The sequence below is a fragment of the Prionailurus viverrinus genome, chromosome D3 (assembly GCF_022837055.1).
Source record: "Prionailurus viverrinus isolate Anna chromosome D3, UM_Priviv_1.0, whole genome shotgun sequence".
Classification (NCBI taxonomy): Eukaryota; Metazoa; Chordata; class Mammalia; order Carnivora; family Felidae; genus Prionailurus; species Prionailurus viverrinus.
The window spans coordinates 70,546,362-70,569,717 of record NC_062572.1 but is presented as its reverse complement, the minus strand read 5'-3'; the positions used below and the strand labels follow the sequence as shown (position 1 = coordinate 70,569,717).

At 45.1% G+C, this 23,356-nt stretch overlaps 1 protein-coding gene across 3 annotated transcripts in view; it reads left to right on the top strand.

Moving 5' to 3' along the window:
• Nucleotides 1-9,215: 9,215 nt before the first annotated feature.
• DYM (dymeclin) overlaps nucleotides 9,216-23,356 on the top strand; it is a 356,068-nt gene continuing 341,927 nt past the window's right edge. For 2 of the 3 annotated variants that reach the window (XM_047827560.1, XM_047827559.1), the window contains exon 1: nucleotides 9,216-9,480. The gene's annotated coding sequence lies outside the window, so the exon portion shown is untranslated. The remainder of the gene's footprint in view (nucleotides 9,481-23,356) is intronic. The other variant, XM_047827558.1, reaches the window with a different exon arrangement.

Genomic DNA, 23,356 nt, shown 5'->3' with positions numbered 1-23,356 from the left:
GAAGCAGGCTCCAGGCTCTGAGCTGTCAGTATAGAGCCTGAATGGGGCTCAAAGTCACAAACCGTGAGATCGTGACCTGAGCCGAACTCAGATGCTTAACCGACTGAGCCTCCCAGGCACCCCTTGTTTTCTTTAATGTTTTATTTTACTTTTGAGAGACAGAGTGCTCACGTGAGCAGGGGAGGGGCAGACAGAGGGAGACAGAGGATCCCAAGCAGGCAGAGAGCCCGATGCGGGGCTCAAACTCCGGAACCACGACATGAAGACCTGAGCCAAAGTCGGACCCTCAACTGACGGAGCCACCCAGGCACCCCCTTAATTTGTTTTTATTAAATATATCACTTTTTAAAAATCATAATATTGCAAGGCGTATAAAGTCCCTACTCCCTTCGTCCCCAAAGGCATTACTCATTTAGGTATTGTTGGTCTTCTGTTTATCGCCACGTTAATAAATAATAACATACGTGCTGCTGTCTTTGGAGCTATTAACTCTTACTTTCTGCCATGGTTGAGCTCAAGCTATCTTACACTGCAAGTCCCACTGCTTCTCCCGCACATCCTAATTTGTTTTCTGAATTTGGGTTGTCACTAGTATTTATAGCATCCTGAGTGCGCCAGATGTCTTCCATTTGCCCCTCCAAATCTGCTGCCTTTGCCCTACTCTGCTGCCCAGGAAACGGTATGAACTACATCAACAGACTTCTGGTCTCTAAGATTGCTGGGTTTAGCCAGTGGAGATCTATCGCAGGGGGAAGGGGAAGGAAGGAAGAAGGGCGGTCCGGGTATTTATTCCCTTGGCTGCCTCCCTTGAGGGCTCTTTAGGTCAATTCTGTCCCTCAACCAAAAGTCCCTGTGCCTCAAACTGGCCAACTGCACGTTTTCAGTTTCCATTAACTTCTCCCACACCTTGTCCTTTGGGGCTGATAGGGGTGATAGCATCTCTTAACTACGGGCTGTGGGTCACTGCATTATCTCGAGTGCCTTCTGCTTTCTGGGACACTAACAACGAGCACGCAGGAACCACCACTGGGTAGCGTGTGCTGCAGTCGTCGTCCCCCACCCCACACCCCCCCCACACCCCCCCCACCCCCCACACCCCCCCCCCCCCCCCGCCTTCCGTGTTTGACTCACATCATCACAAGGGCAAGTATGGGACAAGTAATATACTTTGAGGGGTGCCCGGGTGGCTCAGTTGGTTAAGCGTCCGACTCTCAGTTTCAGCTCAGGTCATGATCTCATGGTTGGTGAGCTCAAGCCCAGTGTCAGGCTCTGTGCTGACAGCTCGGAGCCTGGAGCCTGCTTTGGATTCTGTGTCTCCCTCTCTCTGCCCCACCCCAGCTCATGCTCTGACTCTCTCTCTGGCAAAAATAAATATTAAAAGGTTTTTTTTTTTTAATAAGATATTTTGAGAAATCACATTCACAACTTGTCACAGTATAATTGTTCTGTTTCAGTATTAATCTCTTACTGTGTCTAATTTATAAATTAAACTTTGTCATAGGTATGCATGTGTAGGAAAAAATAGTACATATGGGGTTCAGTGCTATCCACTGTTCCAGGCATCCACTGTGGGGCTCGGGGCGTATCACCCACAGATGAGAAGGAACTACGGTAGCATGATATGTTTCCTTTCACAACAAGCATGGCTTTCCTAGAGTTGTAAATTACCTTTTTTCTCCCTATGCACTTCCTTTCCTGACTAGTTGTTGCCGAGGCCTGGTGCCCAGGGGCAGTTCTTGGGACTTGCTACCGCTCCTGGATCCCACACCCCACATCTTCCTGTCTCTCGGTTTTCTCTCTCATTTTTTCTGTAGCACACCATTTTTCTCATTCAATACTCTCAGAGGTTGAGTATGGGTACTTTTGTAAAGTTCTCCCCAGTCATCCCAGTTCATGTAAACTCACGTTCCCAAGAATTGCTGGTCTTCCGAGGCCCTTCCCCTCTAACAGTGTCACACTCCAGCACTGATTCCCAGTCGTGTGTCTTACATACTAGTAAAACGTTCTTAAAAAGGTTGAGGGGACTGGGGCGCCTGGGTGGCTCAGTTAAGCGTCCAACTTCAGCTCAGGTCATGATCTCACGGTTTGTGAGTTCGAGCCCTGCATCGGGCTCTGTGTTGACAGCTCAGAGCCTGGAGCCTGTTTCGGATTCTGTGTCTCCCTCTCTCTCTCTGCTCCTCCCCCGTCCATACTGTGTGTCTCTCTCTCTCAAAAATAAATAAATGCTAAAAAAAAAAAAAAAAAAAGGTTGAGGGGACTGATACACAGTTGACATTTTTATTTGGCCAACCAAGAGTATTTTAAGAAGCTATAATGTTTTATCACCATTATTTCAGAAAAGACATTTTGACACTAAAAGGATGAAGAAGAACAGGAGAATAAAGGAAAACAATAGCCCGTCAGTTTGAATACATTTATGAAAAATGTTTTTATGGAAACTTCACACTAATTTTGTCCACATTTTTCTTCTTTTTATAGTTGGTTGGTGAAAACTTATCACCCACCTTAGACAGGATTTGGTAACCATTGTTCTATACCACACCAGTGTTCTCTTGTCCCCAAATATCAGTCCTATCTATCATGTTTCAAGATTGCCTTTCTAGTAAAAGCTAGAAAGCCCTGAAAAGGTGCTTTAAACGACCTTATCAAACAGTTAAGCCACCACTCCACTCCCACACGTAGTGACCCAATGGAGGGTTTGGAGATTTTGGTCCCTGCTCTCCTGTGCTCTTTCCTCTGGATATCCTGATCCCCATTCTCCATACAATGGCAGGACAGCACAGACTGGGGCCTAAATCCCTTAGGCTCATAGCTTCTGGGAGATTCACTTTGCCTAATGAGACCAGCAGTCTCATTATTGTATAATTATATCTTTCTACCAAACATGATCTAGTGTGTGTTAAAACAACACTTACCTAATTTGGCTCATTTGTGCCAATAAATTCTAACCGTGTCCTCTGAAATCGGTTACATTTCTTCAAGTCTTCTTTGGATTAGTTGGTTGTACCCAGTGTTATGGATTGAATTACGGCACGCAGCCTCCCACGCAATTTTTTTTTTTAATTTTTTTTTCAACGTTTATTTATTTTTGGGACAGAGAGAGACAGAGCGTGAACGGGGGAGGGGCAGAGAGAGAGGGAGACACAGAATCGGAAACAGGCTCCAGGCTCCGAGCCATCAGCCCAGAGCCCGACGCGGGGCTCGAACTCACGGACCGCGAGATCGTGACCTGGCTGAAGTCGGACGCTTAACCGACTGCGCCACCCAGGCGCCCCTCCCACGCAATTTTTATGTTGAAGCCCTAACCCCCAGAACCACAAAATGTGACCCTATTTGCAAATAGGGTCATTGCAGATGGGATTAGTTCAAATGAAGTCGTTAGGGTGGATCCTAATCCAGTATGACTGGTATTCTTATAAAAAGGAAATTTGGACACACGCACACACACCCGTGCAGAGAGAACACAACGAGAAGAGAAAGGCAGAGATCGGGTGACCCTTCTACAAGCCGAGGAACTCCAAAGGTTGCCAGGAAACCACCGGATGCTAGCTGGAAGGCCTGGAACAGAATCTCCCTCACAGCCTCTGAAAGAGCCAGCTCGGCCGACACCTTGATTTTGGACTTGGCGCCTCAAGAACTTCAAGACAATAAATTCTCTATTGTTTAAATCACCCGATTTGTGGTACGTTGTCACAGCAGCCCTGAATAACACGCCCAGGCATTGTAGTCCACCTTAATTGGAAAGACAAAATAACCCTGAAGGAATCAGCGTGGACCTTCACGAGTACCGGTGGTGTCGGTAAAGAGAGCCCTTGAGACGGCCTTGAGACTTCCCGTGAGCAGGTGTGAGCTCTACAGCCAGACCGCCTGGGCTCGAATCGCCACTGGCCAGTTTTGTGGTGTGAGGAAGTCTGGGTACCTATTCTGGAGGGTCATAAAGCCCATTGAGTTAATGCACCTGAAACTTTAGAACAGTGCCTGGCATGGGTAGCTGCTTTCCAGACTAATTCATTGAGTAATATTAATTTGTGACTCCTCCTGACTTGTCCCCAGCAGGAAGGAGACTGTGATGACAGCATAGTGCCCTCCCCCCCCCCCACCCCCCCCCCACCCCCCTGGGTTTCTCCAGCAGCAGAGCGGTGGTCGCCTCCTCTCAGGAGGAAAGCTGGCAGGAGCTGTGGTGGTCTGGCTGGCCCAAGCCTTTCTCCCAAGGCTTAGCTTCAGAGCTCAGGATAAGTAAGGAGAGATGAACAGGAACCCTGTAGGCATGGCACAGATGTGTAGCTGAGCTACTGGTGGGGGTGGAGGGAATGGACGGCTAATTGCGTAGCCTCTCGCTTGGCCAGGCAACTCCCTGGAACTGCGTAGTCACTGCCTTTTGGGCATTCAACACTCTCCGTGGCAGGCGTCTGGCTGACTGCTAACAGCTGGCATCGTTGCGAAAATGGTCCGTCCCATCATCAGCTTACTGGCTGTGTGTCCTTGTCCGAATCCTCATGCGTCCGGGGCACTCAGTCCCTCATCTCTCAAATGAAGGGACTTGACTGATTGCCAATGTTCCTTCCCAGTTGTCCTTTTGACTACCTGTTTACCCAAGACCCAGCTCGAACACAGGTAGAGGGATTGGCATCTCATTTTTCTTCCAAGCGGACCATTTCGCTATCAGTAAGCCAACGTCCAGTTAACAAACTATTGTGAAGTCCGAGTCATTTGTTTCCGAGTCATCAGTTTCTACACTAACCCTTTCTCATAGGGTTGTTGGGGGAGTTAAATAAAATAACAGTGCACAGCTCACGGCAAAGAGCCTGTGATGTGAATTGTTAATTATGAGTCCTGGTACTCTTGTCAGAAAGTTCTTTGGTGGAACTAAAATCTGCATCCTATAACTTCAGACCTTTGGTCCGTTTGGCACTCTGGGACAACATAAAACAAGTCTGGTCATGCCTCCTGAGAGCAGTTATAACAACGAGTCTTAGTCTCGCTGTTCATACTCAGTTCCGCCAGGCATGCCACATCTGACATGATTTCCAGACCTCTCACCATCCTGATTGCCCTGTCCAGATGATCCAGTTCTGGTTAATGTATACTTCTCTTCAGAGGGATGCCTGGGGACTGGCAACGACAACATGTGAGTTGAGTACCATCTGGATTACGCAGGTGAAATCACATTTATTAAAAAAGGCATGCTAACTGCATTACTTAATTCTCATCGCAACGATGAGATGTGAGGGGAGTATTCCTGTCTCCTCTTTACAGAGAAGAAAACGAGGCTCCGAGGAGTCAAGTAGCTGTGATGCACTGTGTGTTTGTGTTCTCCTAAAAGTCCTATCTTTAAACTAACCCTACCTGGGGTGACAGTAGGAGGCGGGGCCTTTGTAGGTAGTTAGATTTCAATAAGGTCATGAGGGTGGAGCCTCCATGATGGCTGTTTTCATTAGAAGAAACTGGAGCCCTGGCGACATCTGGGTGGCTTAGTTGTTTAAGTGTCAGACTTCGGCTCAGGTCATGATCTCACGGTCTTTGAGTCTGAGCCCGGTGTCGGGCCCTGTGCTGACAGCTCGGAGCCTGGAGCCTGCTTCGGATTCTGTATCTCCTTCTCTCTCTGTCCCTTCCCCGCTGTCTCTTTCTTTCAAAAACGAATAAACATAAAGAAAGAAAGAAAGAAAGAAAGAAAGAAAGAAGAAAGAAAGAAGAAAGAAAGAAGAAAGAAAGAAAGAAAGAAAGAAAGAAAGAAAGAAAGAAAAAGAAACTGGCACTCTTTCTCCACCATGTGAGGATACGATGAGAAGATGCTTCTGATCTTGGACTTCCCACCTTCAGAACTGTGAGAAGTAATTGTCTATTGTTTAAGTCCCCCAGTCTACAGTATTCTGCTTATTTATTTCGAGAGAGAGAGCGCACAGAGCAGGGAGAGGCAGAGAGAGAGAGAGGGAGAGAGAGAGAGAGGGAGAGAGAGAGAGAATCCCAAGCTGGCTTTGTGGGTTGTCAGCATGGACCCTGATTTAGGGCCTGAAACCATGAACCGTGAGATCAGGAACTGAGGCAAAATCAAGAGTAGGACACTCAACCAACTGAACAACCCAGGTGCCCGCTGCCTTCTTTTAAAGACTTTATTTTTTTTTTTATTTTTTTTAAAAAATTTTTTTTTTTCAACGTTTGTTTATTTTTGGGACAGAGAGAGACAGAGCATGAACGGGGGAGGGGCAGAGAGAGAGGGAGACACAGAATCGGAAACAGGCTCCAGGCTCTGAGCCATCAGCCCAGAGCCTGACGCGGGGCTCGAACTCACGGACCGCGAGATCATGACCTGGCTGAAGTCGGACGCTTAACCGACTGCGCCACCCAGGTGCCCCAAAGACTTTATTTTTAAGTCAGCTCTACACCCACCATGGGGCTTGAACTCACAACCCCGAGATCAAGAGTTGCATGCTCTATGGACTGAGCCACCCAGGCACCCCTACAGTTACTTTCTAAGTAGCATGAATATTTGTACAGTCTCAGACTGAAAATGTGTCCGGAAAACAGGCAGCCATTTGGAAAGTTTTCTTTCTTAAACTTTATATTTTGGAATGTATTCATTTTCCGTTGTTGCTATAATAAGTTACCACAAATTTAGTGGCTTCAGACAACACAGAATTATTATCTTCTAGTTCTGCAGGTCAGAAGTCTGACATAATTCTCACTAAGCTAAAGTCAAGGTATGGGCAAGCCTGTGTTCCCTTCTGGAGGCTCTAGGGGAGAATGTGTTTCCTCATCTTCTCCAGCTTCTAGGGGCCACTGGGCACACCCCAGTCTCTTGCCATCTTCCAAGTCAGAAGTGACCGACCGTCGCATTGCTTCACTTGACCTTCTTGCAGAGCCATATTTAGGACTCTCTTTTGGCTTCCTCTCACTTTTCATTTTCGTGATTACGTTAGATCCCCCCCCCCCCCCCCCGATAATCCCGGATAATCTCTCTGCTTGAAGGTCATCTGATTAGCAACCTAATACTATCTGCAACTCTCTGCCTTGTAACCTAACATATTCATAAGTTTGGGGGATTTGGATGTGGATATCTTCAGTGGGATCATTATTCTGCCTACCACATGGAATAATTTTAAATGTTTATCTATTGTGTGTGTGTGTGTGAGAGAGAGAGAGAGAGAGAGCGAGAGTGAGAGCATTCGAATGGGGAAGGGGCAGAGAGTGAGGGAGAGAGAGAATACTAAGCAGGCTCTGCACTGTCAGCTCCGAGCCTGACGTAGGGCTCAATATCACGAACCATGAGATCATGACCTGAGCCAAAATAAACAGTTGGATGCCTAATTGACTGAGCCACCCAGCGCCTCTGCAATAATTTCAGATTTACAAAAGAATTGCAAGGTACAGAGAGTTCCTGTATATCCTTCTCCCGGTTTCCTTTAATGTTAATGTCTTACATAACCATAACACATTTGTCAAAACTAGGAAATTAACATTGGTACAATACCATTAACTCAACTCCAGGCTTCATTCTGATTTCATAAGTTTTCCCACTATTGCCTTTTTTGGTTCTAGGATCTGACACAGACACTCACTTGCATTTAGTAGCAGGGTTTTCATGACTTTCTGGTAGTGTTTCTGCACCAACTAGACACTGATGTAATCAGGTCAAAGTTATCGTGACAGTGGTTCCGGCACTATGGGGAGTTGATGACCAAGGATAATACTTAGCACATTACGTACACAATAAATATTTAGTGAAGGATTGCTACTCCAGCTCATGCTTCATATATTGGGAAAACCATTCCTAATCTAATACGCTGATTTATGATGTTTGCCCAGCAGCGTTATGACATTTACCTAGGAGCAGTGGTAAGACCCTTTTTATTTCAAGCCCTCCAAAAACTATAAAAAAAGGAGAATGTTAAATTTAACAATAGGATTGTCTCCAAGTAGAATGAATTGTTTCTTGGTCTATAGCGCTAGTTCTGGAGAGAGACTCACATTTGTTGCTCGGTCATTTGGGGGCAGGTGGAGGGTATAATTTTTGGTACAGGCAAAAATATAAAGTACTTTGAGTTTGGTTTTGGTGCCTCTCTTTTGCTATAATTTTAAAATAAAAATTATAAAATTATACATGTAATCATATTCATTGCAGAAAAAATAGAAAGCAGGGAACAACTGAATTTAATCACACACCACCTCATACTCCAAAGTTAATAATTAATATTCTTTTAGCCTTTTCCCCTCCTGGGGATGTGTGTGTGTGCATCTATCTATCTATCTATATACATAATTCATTTATAAAAATTGGACAAGATTACATATACTATTTCCACTGGATAGATCATGAGCATGTATCCTAGCATTCTTTACAATGGCTGCATAGCAGTGCCCATCTCTTTTTAGCTAGGCTCCAAGGTACCTTGTGTTTTTAGTATGTTTTTCTGTAATAGTCCTGACAGCTCAGGGAGTTTATTGGTAATAGATGCTAGAAAAGCGTATCTGAAATTTGTATAGTACTTCTCGGGGTACATCTGACACACTGACTGTAGAAGGGAAATTAGTGATATTTGTCTCACCTTTATTTGTTGAAAGCAGTAACAGTGCACAGCACATAGAAACCAACCCGGAATGGGAGTTGCTAATTATTGTTATTGACTTGCCAATAGTCCTGTATGGGAAGAATCATCATCATCTTTATGTGTTTAAGAGGAAACTAACGGGGAAAGTGCAAGGACGGACGTTGATCTGGTAACTTCAGCTCATTTGACTTCAAATTCCAGATTTTGGCTGTATAGATACTCTTTCCCATGGGACGTGTGCTTTCTATAAACGGTGCAGGTAACAGATCTGCTACCTGCCTCCATCAAAAGTTATTTTCCAAAAGTCAGCTCTCGACACAAGGGTTTGAAAAGAATAAAGATGGGAGATTAAAAAAAAAACAAACCCAAAAGATTAATCATTTTCCTATTTCCCAATTCTTCAGAGCCCTACAAGGAATTGCTTGACTGTGAGTTGGCTATCCAGTTGGGATAAAGAGGGGCTTTAACAAAGTTAAGCCACCAGAACACGTGGAGCGGGGTAAGCGGTCCAGCAGTCCGTAGTGGGCCTGGCCGCTTCTCGAATTTGCCACGTGGCTTTGCGGTTGCCCTGGACGCGCGCTAGGTGGGTGGAGAAACGTCTAACGTCTGAAGGACTACATTTCCCAGAAGCCTGCGCGGTCGCGCGCCACGTGACCGTCAGCCGGGGCGCGCCCGGCGGTTCGGTCCCCAGCCGCGTTCTCCGCCGCTTCCCTCTTCTCTCCCCGCCTCCCGGCCTGCGCACGGACGCGGCCGGGGCGGGAGCCGAGCCCGAGTCGAGCCGGAGCCCGAGCCGCAGAGACGTGGAAACATGGAGGCCTGAGCCGGCGTGCGCCACTCCGGCTGCAGCGGCGACAGCGGCTTCTTCCGATCCCTCTCTGCCACCCTCTCGCGTGTCGCTGGAGCTGGAAGCGGATCTGCCCGCCGGCTGAGACAGGTGGGCTCTGGCGCCGCCCCCAGCGGAGCGGCCCTGAAAATCCGGCGGGGCCCCCGGCCCCTTGTCGGAGCGGGTTTGAGGCCACCCGCCAGTCGGTGGGGCTTCTCCGCCAGGGCGGGGTAGAGGGTCCTTTCCTGCCAGTGGAGGACTGGGCCACCCTGGAGGGGCTGTGCCTGGGCCCCAAGAGCTGCCCACATCTTCCCTTCTCCCCGCCCCCTTCCAGGGAACAGTGGCACTCAGAGGGTGAGGGAGTGTGTTAGTCAAGAGAGTGAGAGGGACGTCTGTCCGAGCCGCGGTAAGAGTTGGAGGGATACCGAAGAGCAAGTAGATGCTCCGGGAGATGGGGCGATGTTGGTCTGACAAATGGGCGTGTGATGGGCAGGGTGAGCAATAGTGTTTTTTTTTTTTTGACATATACATGTTCTTGAGATGTAATTCACCTACCATAAAATTCACCCTTTAAAAGTACAATTAAAGTATAACTCCGTGGTTTTTAGCGTATTCACTGGGTTTGTGCAACTCTCTAATTCCAGAACATTTTTGTTACCCAAAAGAGAAACTCCTACCCATTAACGGTCTGTATTTCCCCCTTTCCCACCCCCTGGCAGCTAGCAGTTGTGTGTCAGCTGAACGGTGAAAGGGTGGGAGGTTAGCCCAGGTGTTTGTGAGTTAGTGGCAGTAGCGGGGTGATAAAGCTGATCGCATGAAAGTACTGAGCTGGGGTAGAGGAGTGATGGGGTGACTGTAATAGGCCCGGCAAAGGGGTACACAGAATGGACAGAATCGGGGGGGGGGCAGATGAAGCGGGACCCTGAAAGGGAAGAGCGGAGGTTGGTGGGAGAGGCGTGTAGGGAGGAGCTGCTCAAAGATGTGGAAACATGGAGGGTGGAGGCCGGGGAGAGGAGTGTAATCTTACAGAGGAACCCAGGCTTCGGTCTGATGGGTTGAGAGCTCAAGAGAGAAACTGGAGGTGGAAGGGAGGAGATTTATAGGAATAGGTGAGTGGTTGCTGCTGAGCATGAAATTTAGATTTTTGGAAAGATTATTCTGCTTTATAACTTACATCTTGGGTGTAATTCTCTTGGCAACTGAGACTAGCCAAATAGAAATACTCCCATTCTGCAGATGAAGAACTAGTCTCTCAGAGCTTAAGTGATTTGCTGAAACTCTTAAGGTTTTAAATAAGGTAAAATGACTTGGAGATTAAAGAATAATTGAACTATAAATTGCAGATGGTTTGAGTGGCAGAGAATTGAGGGGGGCGATGCCACAGGAAGGAGATTCTGTTAAATGTATTAAGTTTTATTTTGATAGAGGCCAAGGACTTTGTTTTTGTAACTTTTAAATACAAATACAGAAGAGTTCAGACATTGAAATAATTTAATATGCCCTGATGTACCCATTACCCAGCTTCAACAGTTAGTAACTCAGGCTAATTTAGTTTCATCTGTGTCCTTTCATCCATTCCCATCCCCACTCTGAACTATTTTATTTAATTTTAATTTTATTTTATTTTAGTGTTTATTTATATTTGAGGGTGGGGGAGGGGCAGAGAGAGAAGGAGACAGAATCTGAGGTGGGCTCTGTGTCGGCAGTGCAAAGCCCAACGTGGGGCTTGAACCCACGAACCGTGAGATCATGACCTGAGCTGAAGTCTGTCGCTCAGTTGACTGAATCACCCAGGCTTCCTATTTTAATTTAAATTTAATTTAATTTAATTTAATTTAATTTAATTTAATTTAATTTAATTTAATTTAATTTAATTTAATTTAATTTAATTTAATTTATTTTTTAAGAGAGAGACAAAGAAGTAAAAAGACACCAGCGGGCAGAGAGGCAGAGAGAGAAGGAAAGAGAGAATCTTAACCAGACTCCTTGCCCAGTGTGGAGCCTGACAGTCTTACAACCTTGTGATCGTGATCTAAGCTGAAATCAGGAGTCCGATGGTGAACCAACTGAGCCACCCAAGCGCCCCCAAACTATTTTATTTTATTATTATTTTTTTAATTTTAGCAAGAAAGAGAGTGAGTTGTGGAGAGGGACAGTGGGAGAGGGAGAGAGAATCCCAAGCAGGCTTCATACACAGCACGGAGCCAGACTTGGGGGCTCAATGCCAGTATTCTGGGTCATGACCCAGGGCGAAATCCAGAGTGGGTCACTCAACTGACTGAGCCACACAGGTGCCTGGCCCCCTGTTTTAAAGCAGATCATAGGCATACCATTTCATTTGTAAATATGTGAGTGTATATCTGTGGAAGGTTGAGGTACTCTTTTTTTAATATACCCACATACAAGTATCACATCCAAAAAAATCAATGGTAAGCTCTTAATATCAATGTTTAGAAGGACTTATTTTTTAAAATGTGGTATCCATTTGATACAAAGAAGTTACACATTCCAACCGCTTTGATGTTTGACTCTCTAAAAAAATATGGTATAATTGTTTCCTGATTTTTTTCCAGTTGTTCCTGGTATCCTGTTCCTTTTTCTTGGTTCATATGGTTCATCTTGTGTAAAAAGTTTGAAGAATTGTCACTTTGGCATTTTAATCGATGGAGTTTTGTAAGAGCGGGAGAAAGATAGAAGTGAAATGTAACACATGCACAGATTTTTATTTTATTTTATTTAAAAAAAAATTTTTTTTTTCAACGTTTTTTATTTATTTTTGGGACAGAGAGAGACAGAGCATGAACGGGGGAGGGGCAGAGAGAGAGGGAGACACAGAATTGGAAACAGGCTCCAGGCTCTGAGCCATCAGCCCAGAGCCTGACGCGGGGCTCGAACTCCCGGACCGCGAGATCGTGACCTGGCTGAAGTCGGACGCTTAACCGACTGCGCCACCCAGGCGCCCCTGCACAGATTTTTAAAAAGTGAAATGTACATTCACAAATAACTTATGTCTGTTCTAAGTATGGGCAATTTGATTATGCTTTTCTAGATAATTTCACATATTGTGAGAAGTTGTTTACTGTGTGTGTATTAGTTTTCTATGCCTACTGTAATAAAGTACCACAAATTTAGTGTCCTAAAAACAACACAAATTATTTTTAAAGTTCTGTATTTTAGGGGCACCCGGGTGGCTCGGTCAGTGATGTGTCCAACTTTGGCTTGGGTCTTGCGGTTCGTGGGTTCGGGCCCTGTGTTGGGCTCTCTGCTGTTATCATGGAGCCAGCCTCGGATCCTCTGTCCCCCCACCCCCACTTTTTCTTCTCCCCTGTGCGTGCTCTCTCTCTCTCTCTCTCTCTCTCTCTCTCTCTCTCTCAAAAATAAAGAAACATTTAAACAAATTTTTAAAGGTCTCTATTTTAGAAGTCCAAAATGGGTCTCACTGGGCTAAAAAAATTAGTGTGTCAACAAGTCTCTATTCTCTTCTGGAGTTTTCTAGAGGTTTCCTTACCTCTTCTAGCTTCTAGAGGCCACCCCCTGTTCCTTGGCTTGTGGCCCTCTTATTCCATCTTCAAAGTGAGTAGTATTGTATCTCTCCAGTGACAGTTGGGAAAGGTTAAGGACCCATGTGACTAGATCAGGCTTATCTAGATAATTCAAGAGGATCTCCCCTATCTCAAGGTCCTTGACTTAATTATAGCTGCAAAGTCCCCTTTGCCAGGTAAGATAGCAATTACTGGTTCCATAGATTAGGACATGGACATCTTTGGGGGCTGTTACTCTTTCTGCCATGGTGTGTTGGGGGACATTTTGCTGAGACTTCAGAAAATAGGTGAGGTGACTTCTTTTGCTACTACAAATTCAATGTAAGTGTCATCTTTCACTGTGTAGGCAATGGGAATGGTTAGTGGTAGAGAGGACCACTCCATCTTCCTTTTTAGTGACCATGACAAACATATGGGAAGTACCTGTGCACTTGCAGTGTGGGCTTTGGTAAAATGAGACCCTTAAAAGTGATGAAGTGTTTGGGAATGCAAGCTGGCACAGCCATTCTGGAAAACAGTATGGAGGTGCCTCAAAAAACTAAAAATAGAACTAGCCTACGACCCAGCAATTGCACTACTAGGCATTTATCCACGGGATACAGGTGTGCTGTTTCGAAGGGACTCATGCACTATTGACATATTTTATATGTTTATAGCAGCACTATCGACAATAGCCAAAGTATGGAAAGAGCCCACATGTCCATTGATGGATGAATGGATAAAGATGTGGTATATATATACAATGGAGTATTACTCGGCCATCAAAAAGAATGAAATCTTGCCATTTGCAACTGGAGGGTATTATGCTAAGTGAAATTAGTCAGAGAAAGACAAAAATCATGACTTCACTCACATGAGGACTTTAAGAGACAAAATGGATGAACATAAGAAGGGAAACAAAAATAATGTAAAAACAGGGAGGGGGACAAAACAGAAGAGATTCATAAATATGGAGAACAAACTGAGGGTTACTGGAGGGGTTGTGGGCGGGGGGATGGGCTAAATGGGGAAGGGGCACTAAGGAATCTACCCCTGAAATCATTGTTTCACCATATGCTAACTAATTTGGATGTAAAAAAAAAAAAAAAGTGACTAAGCGTAAAAGCGATGTAACAACCTGCAAAGGTTTTTTGTATTTCGTTTGGGTCTCTTTATATTCATGTTTCTAAAGTTTTGTGTACTTGTAATCAGAGTGTGTGTAACACCCAGCAGCTGCTTGAAGTCACAGGGCAGGCTGGGGCAGTGAGGGAGAAGGCTCTCCGACTCAGTGGGTGATCAAGGCACCCCCAGTTCGACGGGAAGCTCTTAAAGTGAGAAAACATTCAGGAAGAGTGAGCTCCTGACAGACCTGGGCTCGAGGCCCCTTCCCGACTTGTCCTTCTGTGACCTGGTTGGTTGAAAAGGGCTTTGAGCCTTTCCCAGGACCAGGAGAAGAGTGAATGTTGGAGGTAGAGAGGGCTTCGGGAAGGCCTCTAGTTTGGTGTCCTGCTTCCGTCCTCAGCTCCCGAGGTCGGGACCGTGTCAGGGCGTGAAGGTGCTGGCTCTGGTGGTGGTGTGTTTCCAGTTACCGCGTCTCAGGAAGAGACTGTTCAGTATCTGCTCCTGCTCTTTACCTCGCTTCTCCTTGGGAGCTTCTTAGTGGCGCTTAATGCCCTGAACTTCTGCTTAAAACCTGCGTGTAAACAGCGTGTAAGTTATCTGCCTGATACTTCTTTGTGGTCCAAATAATCTAAACTAGCAGCGTTGAGAACAACTTTATAAATAGGTCTCACTTACTAAAATGTTCTGTTTCTTTTCATTCCTTTCGGGAAGTTTGGTTGGTACTTTCTGATCTCTAATATTTTTTAAGATGTCTTTTTTTTTTATTTTGAGAGAGAGGGAGAATCTTAAGCAGGCTCTGCGCTGTGAGTGCAGAGCCCAGTGCTGGCCTCGATTCCATGAACCGTGAGATCATGGCCTGAGCTGGAATCGAGAGTCGGATGCTCCACCGACTGAAACACCCAGGCCCTCCGATTTCTTCTGTAAGTTTGATCCCATTCGTTACATATGCGGACACCAGGCTGGGGTTACGGGGTGGGAGTGGGGCTGGGTGTGTGGACAAAATGGGTAAAGGTGGTCAAAAGGTACAGACTTCTAGTTATAAGTCATGGGGGTGTGATGTGCAGCATGGCGACTACAGTTAATGAGGCTCTATTGTATATTTGAAAGTTGCTAACAGTAAATCTTTTAAGTTCTCATCACAAGAAAAAATTGTAATGATGTACGGTGATGGATGTCAACTAGATTTACTGTGGTGATATTTTGGCAATATATACATGCATAGAATACTCTGGTACACCTGAAACTAACATAATGCTTCATGTCAATTATATCTCAATGTAAAAACAATGCAGGCACTAAAAGTAGCTGTTAACTCTCCAATAACACTGGAAGAATTAAACAATACATATTCTGTATGTGATGTGATTAATAATTTCTTTTTTAGATGGAGTCAGTCACCAAATCATAACAGTTCCTTCAGAATATCTCTTGCAACCCTTCCCTTTAGAATACTTTTTAAAAAATTGTGTTTTGTTTTTTTTTTTAACATTTATTCAGTTTTGAGAGACAGACAGAGACAAAGCGTGAGTGGGAGGGGCAGAGAGAGAGGGAGACACAGAATCCGAAGCAGCTCCAGGCTCAGAGCTGTCAGCACAGAGCCTGACACAGGGCTCAAACTCATGAACCGCGAGATCATGACCTGAGCCGAAGTCGGACGCTTAACCGACTGAGCCACCCAGGCGCCCCTTGAATGCTTTTGAAATCACCTGCATCAGTTAAGATTCGGTTTGGCTGTGCAGAGCAGACTTGATTGAATAATAGCTTAGACATCTTGTTTGTTTCCCGTGTAAAAGTCCAGAGGTAGACAGCTCAGGGCTGGCATGGTGACTCCACTGTCATTAGTTACCCAGTTTCTTACTCTGTCTGTCATCCCTGGGGTGTGGCTTGCTTTCTGGGTCCCGATGGTGGTGCATGGCATGCAGTTAGATAAATGGTCTGGCACCCACAAAGAGTTCTGGACTGGACGTAGGTATTTTGAAATCATCAGTGTATGGGGAAGGGTTCACTGATCTCTTAGAAGACCCAGGGATGTGTGCTATCTTCTGGTTCCAGTGGACAAAGTACAAACCTGTTAGTAAGTCGTCCTGTTGTAAAGCATCAGGCATCAGCCTGCTCTCTGGCCCTTTTTTGCTTCCACTCTGATTCCCTCCCTGCTCCAGCCCTGCTCCAGCCGTGTTGAACTTCTCTCAGTTCCTGGAATGGGCCCTTGCCTGTGTTTGTCTTCACTCTAAGCCTTCACGTGTGGCGTTCCCTTTGCTTTGATGCCTTTCTGAACCCTACACCCAGCTAGGCCAGTCCTTCTTATCCTTCAGGCCCTAGCTTTGATGGTACGACCTTTGGGAAGCTTTCACTGAGTCTTGAATAGTTGCCATATTATAATTTCCTGTCGATTTGCCTATATCTCTTACTCGACTGTAAGTCAATTCCATTCTTCACAATTTCAGTCTTGGTGCTTAGCATTGTGCTGGTCACTAGTGGGCACTTGGGAAATATCGGCAGACCCCCTGTGTTTGCCTAAGCACAGTGTGATGGTGCTTGGGTACTGCCAGTTTGTGTTTTCACCCCGGCACTCTTCTTTGGTACTTGTACATTGAGTTGTTTATATGAATCAGTGATTGTGATGGTGAGTAGTAAAGCACGTTCTCTCTAATTTTATTTATTTATCTTTAAAGTTTATTTATTTATTTGGGGAGGGAGGGGCAGAGAGAGAGAATCCCAAGCAGGCTTCGCGCTGTCGACGCAGACCCAGAAGCAGGGCTTGAACTCACCAACTGTGAGATCACGACTTGAGCCGAAGTCAAGAGTGGGATTAACCAACTGAGCCACCCTGGTGCCCCTTCTCTACTTTATTTAAAAGTTAATTTTTCTTTTTAAAAAAAAATTTTTTTTGTTAACGTTTTATTTATTTTTGAGACAGAGAGAGACAGAGCATGAACGGGGGAGGGGCAGAGAGAGAGGGAGACACAGAATCGGAAGCAGGCTCCAGGCTCTGAGCCATCAGCCCAGAGCCCGACTCGGGGCTCAAACTCACGGACCACAAGATCGTGACCTCAGCTGAAGTCGGATGCTTAACTGACTGAGCCACCCAGGCGCCCCTAAAAGTTAATTTTTCTATTTAAAGTAGTGCTTTTATTTTAGAAAAGATAAGAATAATAGTAGAAGAAGGTACATTATACAAAATGGGCAGTGCCTTGCCTTCTCTATCCTTTGGAGTCGGGTTCTGACTAATATAACTAAATGGCCATTTTTTGGTTTATCAACTGTGGGTGCTACCTATTGACTCCTTGTTATGGTACACGAGGTGCTCTTCCTCCTCCTCCCCTGTCTTCCAGCCCTTCCATAGGTAAGAATTCTTGGCTCATTGAGCGTTCAGCGTTTACATTGCTAAGAGATATTGCTCGCTGCTGAGCTGAGTAATTTACCTGGTTTCCCTGCTCCCCACCCCCATTTGCTGCTTTTTTCACGGACGTATTACTAATTTTTACCAAATACTTTGAAAGGCCTGTGGGGATTGGGGCCCGGGAAACTGACGCAAGATGTTACTCTGGCGACCGCTGTTGCTGTGAGCACTGAATCGTTTTGGTCCCTGTCCCAGAGGCTTCGTGGCTTTGTTAGTGTTCGTGTAAGATAAAATCTCAGACACTTCACACCCAGCCCAGCAGTGTCTACACTTAACACCCCTCTGTTTTGTTCCTGCTTTCTTCCTGGCGCTCCTGTTACTTCTGTCTTCGTGGTGCCTTCTAAGTTTCCATTTCCTGTTTGCCATCTGTCTTCCTGTCCTTTATTATGGGAGTTTCCTTGACCTTATCTTCTCTTTAGTGAATTAAAAAAACTTTTTTTTCAGGTTTATTCATTTATTTTATTATTATTTATTTTTAATGTTTATTTATTTTTGAGACAGAGAGAGAGCATGAACAGGGGAGGGTCAGAGAGAGAGGGAGACACAGAATCGGAAGCAGGTTCCAGGCTCTGAGCTGTCAGCACAGAGCCTGACGCGGGGCTCGAACTCACGGACCATGAGATCATGACCTGAGCCGAAGTCGGACGCTTAACCGACTGAGCCACCCAGGCGCCCCTATTCATTTATTTTTGAGAGGGAGAGGGAAGCAGAGAGAGAGGGAGAAAGTATCCTGAGCAAGCTCCACGCTGTCAGTGCAGAACCCAGTGCGGGGCTTAATCTCACTAACCGAACTGTGAGGTCATGACCTGAGCTGAAATCAAGAGTTGGACAGTTAACCCACTGAGGCACCCAGGCGCCCCTCTCTAGTGAATTTTTTAATCAGTTTTTAATTTCAGGCATCTTTTCTTGTTCTTTGATTGTTTCCTTTTTTTTAAATGACATCTTGTTCTTGGGTCATGGAAACTGTGTGGTATAGTGGTTAAGAGCATGGTTTCTGCACCTAGCCTGCCTTGGTCTGAAACCCCAGTTCGTCATTTTCTAACTCTATAGTCTTGGGGAAGTCACTTAATCTTTTTTCACCTTCGTTCCTTCTTCTAGGCCAAAAGTTGCCAGACATTTGTGTAAAGGGCCAGATTGTAAATAATTTAGGCATTGTGGGCCAAGAAGCAAAATGAAACATATTATTATACAGGTACTTTTTTTTTTTTAATGTTTATTTTTGAGAGAGAGAGAGGGAGAGAGAGAGAGAGAGAGAGGGAGACAGAGGATCCGAAGAGGGCTCTGTGCTGAGAGCGGAGAGCCCAGTGTGGGGCTCGAACTCCACAACCATGAGATCATGACCTGAGCCGAAGTTGGACGTTTAACTGACTGGGCCACTCAGGTGCCCCTGTTATACGGGCACTTATGTGATGAGAGAGGAGAAATTTCCATAAGTTTTTTACTGAGGAAATTGAAAATACAATACTAATAATGGCTGAGAATAGGTTTTTTGTAATAAAGGTTTTCTTTTTTTTTTTTTTTAACGTTTTTTTTTTTTTTAATTTATTTTTGAGACAGGGAGAGACAGAGGATGAACAGGGGAGAGTCAGAGAGAGAGGGAGACACAGAATCTGAAACAGGCTCCAGGCTCTGAGCCACCAGCACAGAGCCCGACGCAGGGCTCGAACTCATGTAATAAAGGTTTTCTAACAAGAAGAATGAAATCTCTTTTTGGAGGAGAGGGGATAACATTTTACCTAATAGGGAATACTGAATGTAAACCTCAGTTGTCAGAATTGATTACAGATGTTCATATGTACTGTTTAAAAATTTTTTTAGAAAATATTTATTTTTGAGAGAGAGAGAGAGAGAGAGACAGAGCACAAGCTGGGCAGGTGCAGCGATAGAGAGGGAGACACAGAATCTGAAGCAGATTCCAGGCTCTGAGCTGTCAGCACAGAGCCCCGACGCAGGGCTCAAACTCACGAACTGCGAGATCATGACCTGAGCCGAAGTTGGACGCTTAACCAACTGAGCCACCCAGGAGCCCCTTAAAATTTTTTTTAAGGTTTATTTTTGAGGGCGTGAGTGAGCGCTCATGCACAAGTTGGGGAGGGGCAGAGAGGAGGGGAGACACAGAATCCGAAGCAGGTTCCAGGCTCTGAGCTGTCAGCACAGAGCCTGACACGGGGCTTGAACTCACCAACTGCGAGATCATGACCTGAGCCCAAGTCGGATGCTCAACTGACTGAGCCACCCAGGTGTCCCTAACGTGGGTTTTTTTTTTTTTTTAATGTTTATTTATTTTTGGGAGAGAAAGAGACACAGAGTGTAAGTGGGAGAGAGGCAGAGAGAGAGGGAGACACGGGATCCAAAGCAGGCTCCAGGCTCTGCGCTGTCAGCACAGAGCCTGATCCAGGGCTCGAACCCACAAACTGTGAGATCATGACCTGAGCTGAAGTCAAACACTTAACAGAGTGAGCCACCCAGGTGCCCCCCTAACATGGGTTTTTAATGAGATTTTTTGTATTTCATCTTTGAAAGTATTTCGTGTAAAGTTTATTTATTTTGAGAGAGAGAGAGAGAGAGAGTGGGGGTAGGGGCAGAGAGAGAGGGAGAGAATCCCAGGCAGGCTCTGAGCCTATCAGTGCAGAGCCCTGAAGCAGGGCTCAGTCTCACGAACTGAACCATGAGATCATGACCTGAGGTGAGATCAAGAGTTGGACGCTTAACCGACTGAGCCACCCAGGTGCCCCTGAAAGTATCTTTTTCCATGGTGCCTCCAAATACAGATATCAACCCATGAACGTATGATTTTAGTGGAGCGTATTTATTGCTTGGAAGGCATCTGTTGAATTCTGCTAGATTGTTTTCTTGATACTTACCTTTTAGCAAATCATCGCATTGCCCGCTAATCACTTATGATGGAAGGTTAGGTAGAAGCTTCTTGTTGCATAGTTAAATGGTTTTTGAAATGTGGAAAGTACTTTTTTTTTCTTTTTTTTTTTTTTAAAGATTTTATTTTTAAGCAGTCTCTACACCCAGCATGGGGCTTGAACTCACAACCCCAAGATCAAGGGTTGCATGCTCCACTGAGCGAGCCACCCAGGTGTCCCTGGAAAGTACTTTTATACTTATATTGAGGTCTGAAAAATGCTGGAACTGTAGTTTTATTTTGGAAAATATATCTACTGCATATTTGTTTGGGATTGGAGATCCCATCTCATTTTAATTTTTTTACAGACTAGAAAGTGTGTAACGCAGTTTGACATGACTTAAGATTCAGTGTCAGTTGTCCTTGAAATGACTATCTCAGTATAGGTTTTGCATGGAAGTGCTATTGGCCTCCTAATTTTAGATTGAATTCATTGAGAAATATTAGCAAATCAGCAAAAATGAATTTTCAAAGCCATTCAGTGTTCAGTAACAGTGGCTCAGGGGGATGGTTCTTCAGAAAAATTTCATTCTCAGTTCTGAGCTCGAGAAATTTCCCTAAAAACATACCCCTGCTCAGTCATGGTACTCTGTGGTAGGACACATCAGGATATTCAGCTTCTGTTTCAGACAGAATTTTTATGGAACCGATGGTGGTTAAGTTCATGAAGGTAATGAAGTTAACGGTCGTAACTGGTTTAATAACACATGTTAGATTCAAATATTTGATGCAGTGCTCCTGCTCATTGATCATACAATGACTAATGAGTAGGTTGTTGCTATTGTTTTTTTTTTTTAAAGTTGTTTTGAGAGACCGAGAGTGTATGAGTGTGCGAGCAGTGGGGCAGAGCAGAGGGAGAGAGAGGATCCCAAGTAGGCTGCGTGCTGCCAGCGCAGAGCCCGATGCGGGTCTCAGACTCGCAAACCATGAGATCATGACCTGAGCCAAAACCAAGAGTCAGATCCTTAACCAACTGAGCCACCCAGGCGCCCCATTGTGTGTGTGTGTGTGTGTGTGTGTGTGTGTGTGTGTGTGTGTGTGTGTGTGTTTAAATATTGAATAGGTTATAAACACCTTGCATTTTTACAAGGTTTGTAAATTTGTCCATCTAAGCCTTTTCTGATGGTGTTTTTTTTTACCACCATCAGTTATTATGCATGTTAGCAGATCCCACTTCAGGTTGTACCGAATTAGTATTTTCCTCCACTTTTTTGGAAAATAATCATAGGTGTAGTGGTTCCATTCAGACTGTTCTCTGAGCAGTTCTTTTCTTTTTTTTTTTTTTTTTAATATATGAAATTTATTGTCAAATTGGTTTCCATACAACACCCAGTGCTCATCCCAAAAGGTGCCCTCCTCAATACCCATCACCCACCCTCTCCTCCCTCCCACCCCCCATCAACCCTCAGATTGTTCTCAGTTTTTGACAGTCTCTTATGCTTTGGCTCTCTCCCACTCTAGCCTCTTTTTTTTTTTTTTTTTCCTTCCCCTCCCCCATGGGTTCCCGTTAAGTTTCTCAGGATCCACATAAGAGTGAAACCATATGGTATCTGTCTTTCTCTGTATGGCTTATTTCACTTAACATCACACTCTCCAGTTCCATCCACGTTGCTACAAAAGGCCATATTTCATTTTTTCTCATTGCCACGTAGTATTCCATTGTGTATATAAACCACAATTTCTTTATCCGTTCATCAGTTGATGGACATTTAGGCTCTTTCCATAATTTGGCTATTGAACAGTTATTTTCAATGGAGGGTCTGAAAGATGTTTATTTTTCCTGGACACATTTCTTTGGCTGCTGCACTCACACACGATTTAGTTCATCTCATGGTTGGTCAGTGACTTTTCTTGTTTGGTTAATACATGAACCATCCAGAGACTTTGGTTGCAGCCTTGTTTTCATTCTTTATTGTTGGGAAAGCACCTTGCTGTGATGAAATGCCGTATTTTGTATTTTTATTTGTTTTTTTAAGTTTATTTTGAGAGAGGAGAGTGTGCACATGCGTGTGCAAGTGGGGGCGGGGCAGAAAGAGAGGGAGAGAGAAAATCCCAAGCAGGCTGTGCACTGTGAGCACAGAGCCGGACATGGGGCTCATCTCATGAACCATGAGAATGACCCCGGGCTGAAATCAAGAGTTGGACGCTTAACCAGCTGAGCCATCCGGGCACCCCTGAAATGTTGTGTTTTAAATTTGCTGACTCTCCTGATCGTCGCTTCCGTGAACCGGGAGCGCTCCGTGGTAGGGCATGTGAGGCTGTGCGTAGCTGGTAATGTCTTCCTACGTGGCGTTCCAGTGCAAGCGTGATGCTGTTACCCAACAGATGTGATGCTTCCCCATCTCATCAGGTTTAAAAAAACGATCTGTGCTCTGCTATAAAAGCATGACGTCAAAGTCTGCTTTCTTCTTTTCTTGTTTTGACATGACGTATATCCAGTGGTAGTGAGTGTCACAATATGCAGGGTACTTGCAGTGCTGACTTCTAACTGTGTTATTGAGATTTGTAGTGTGGGCAGCAGCGGTATAAGGGGATGAAGGCGTCACATGCGGTCTGGGTAGTAACTATGCAGTTCTGCTGTTGTCACAAAAACAGCTACAGGCAACATGTGAACAAGTGAGTGTTGCAGTGTTCCACTAGAACTCTCATAACGTCCACATGTCACAACATATTCTTTTGTTTTTTTTTTTCATTCGTTTAAAAATGTAAAAATCATTCTTCAGGCAGCAGGCTGGACCTGGCTCCTTGGGTCGTAATTTGCTAACCCATGATCTATGTGACGAGAATGTAGAAATACCACCTTAGGCTGTGGTGAGGAACAGGTGAGTTAATATGTAGAAAGCACTTTGAATAGTGCCTGGGGGACGGGGGGAAACACCTGGGTGGCTCGGTTGGGTAAGCCTCATACTCTTGATTTCAGCTCAGGGCATATTCTCATGGTTCGTGAGTTCGAGCCCCACGTTGGGCTCTGTGCTGACGGCACGGAGTCTGCTTGGGGTTGTGTCTCTCCCTCTCTCTCTGCTCCTCCTC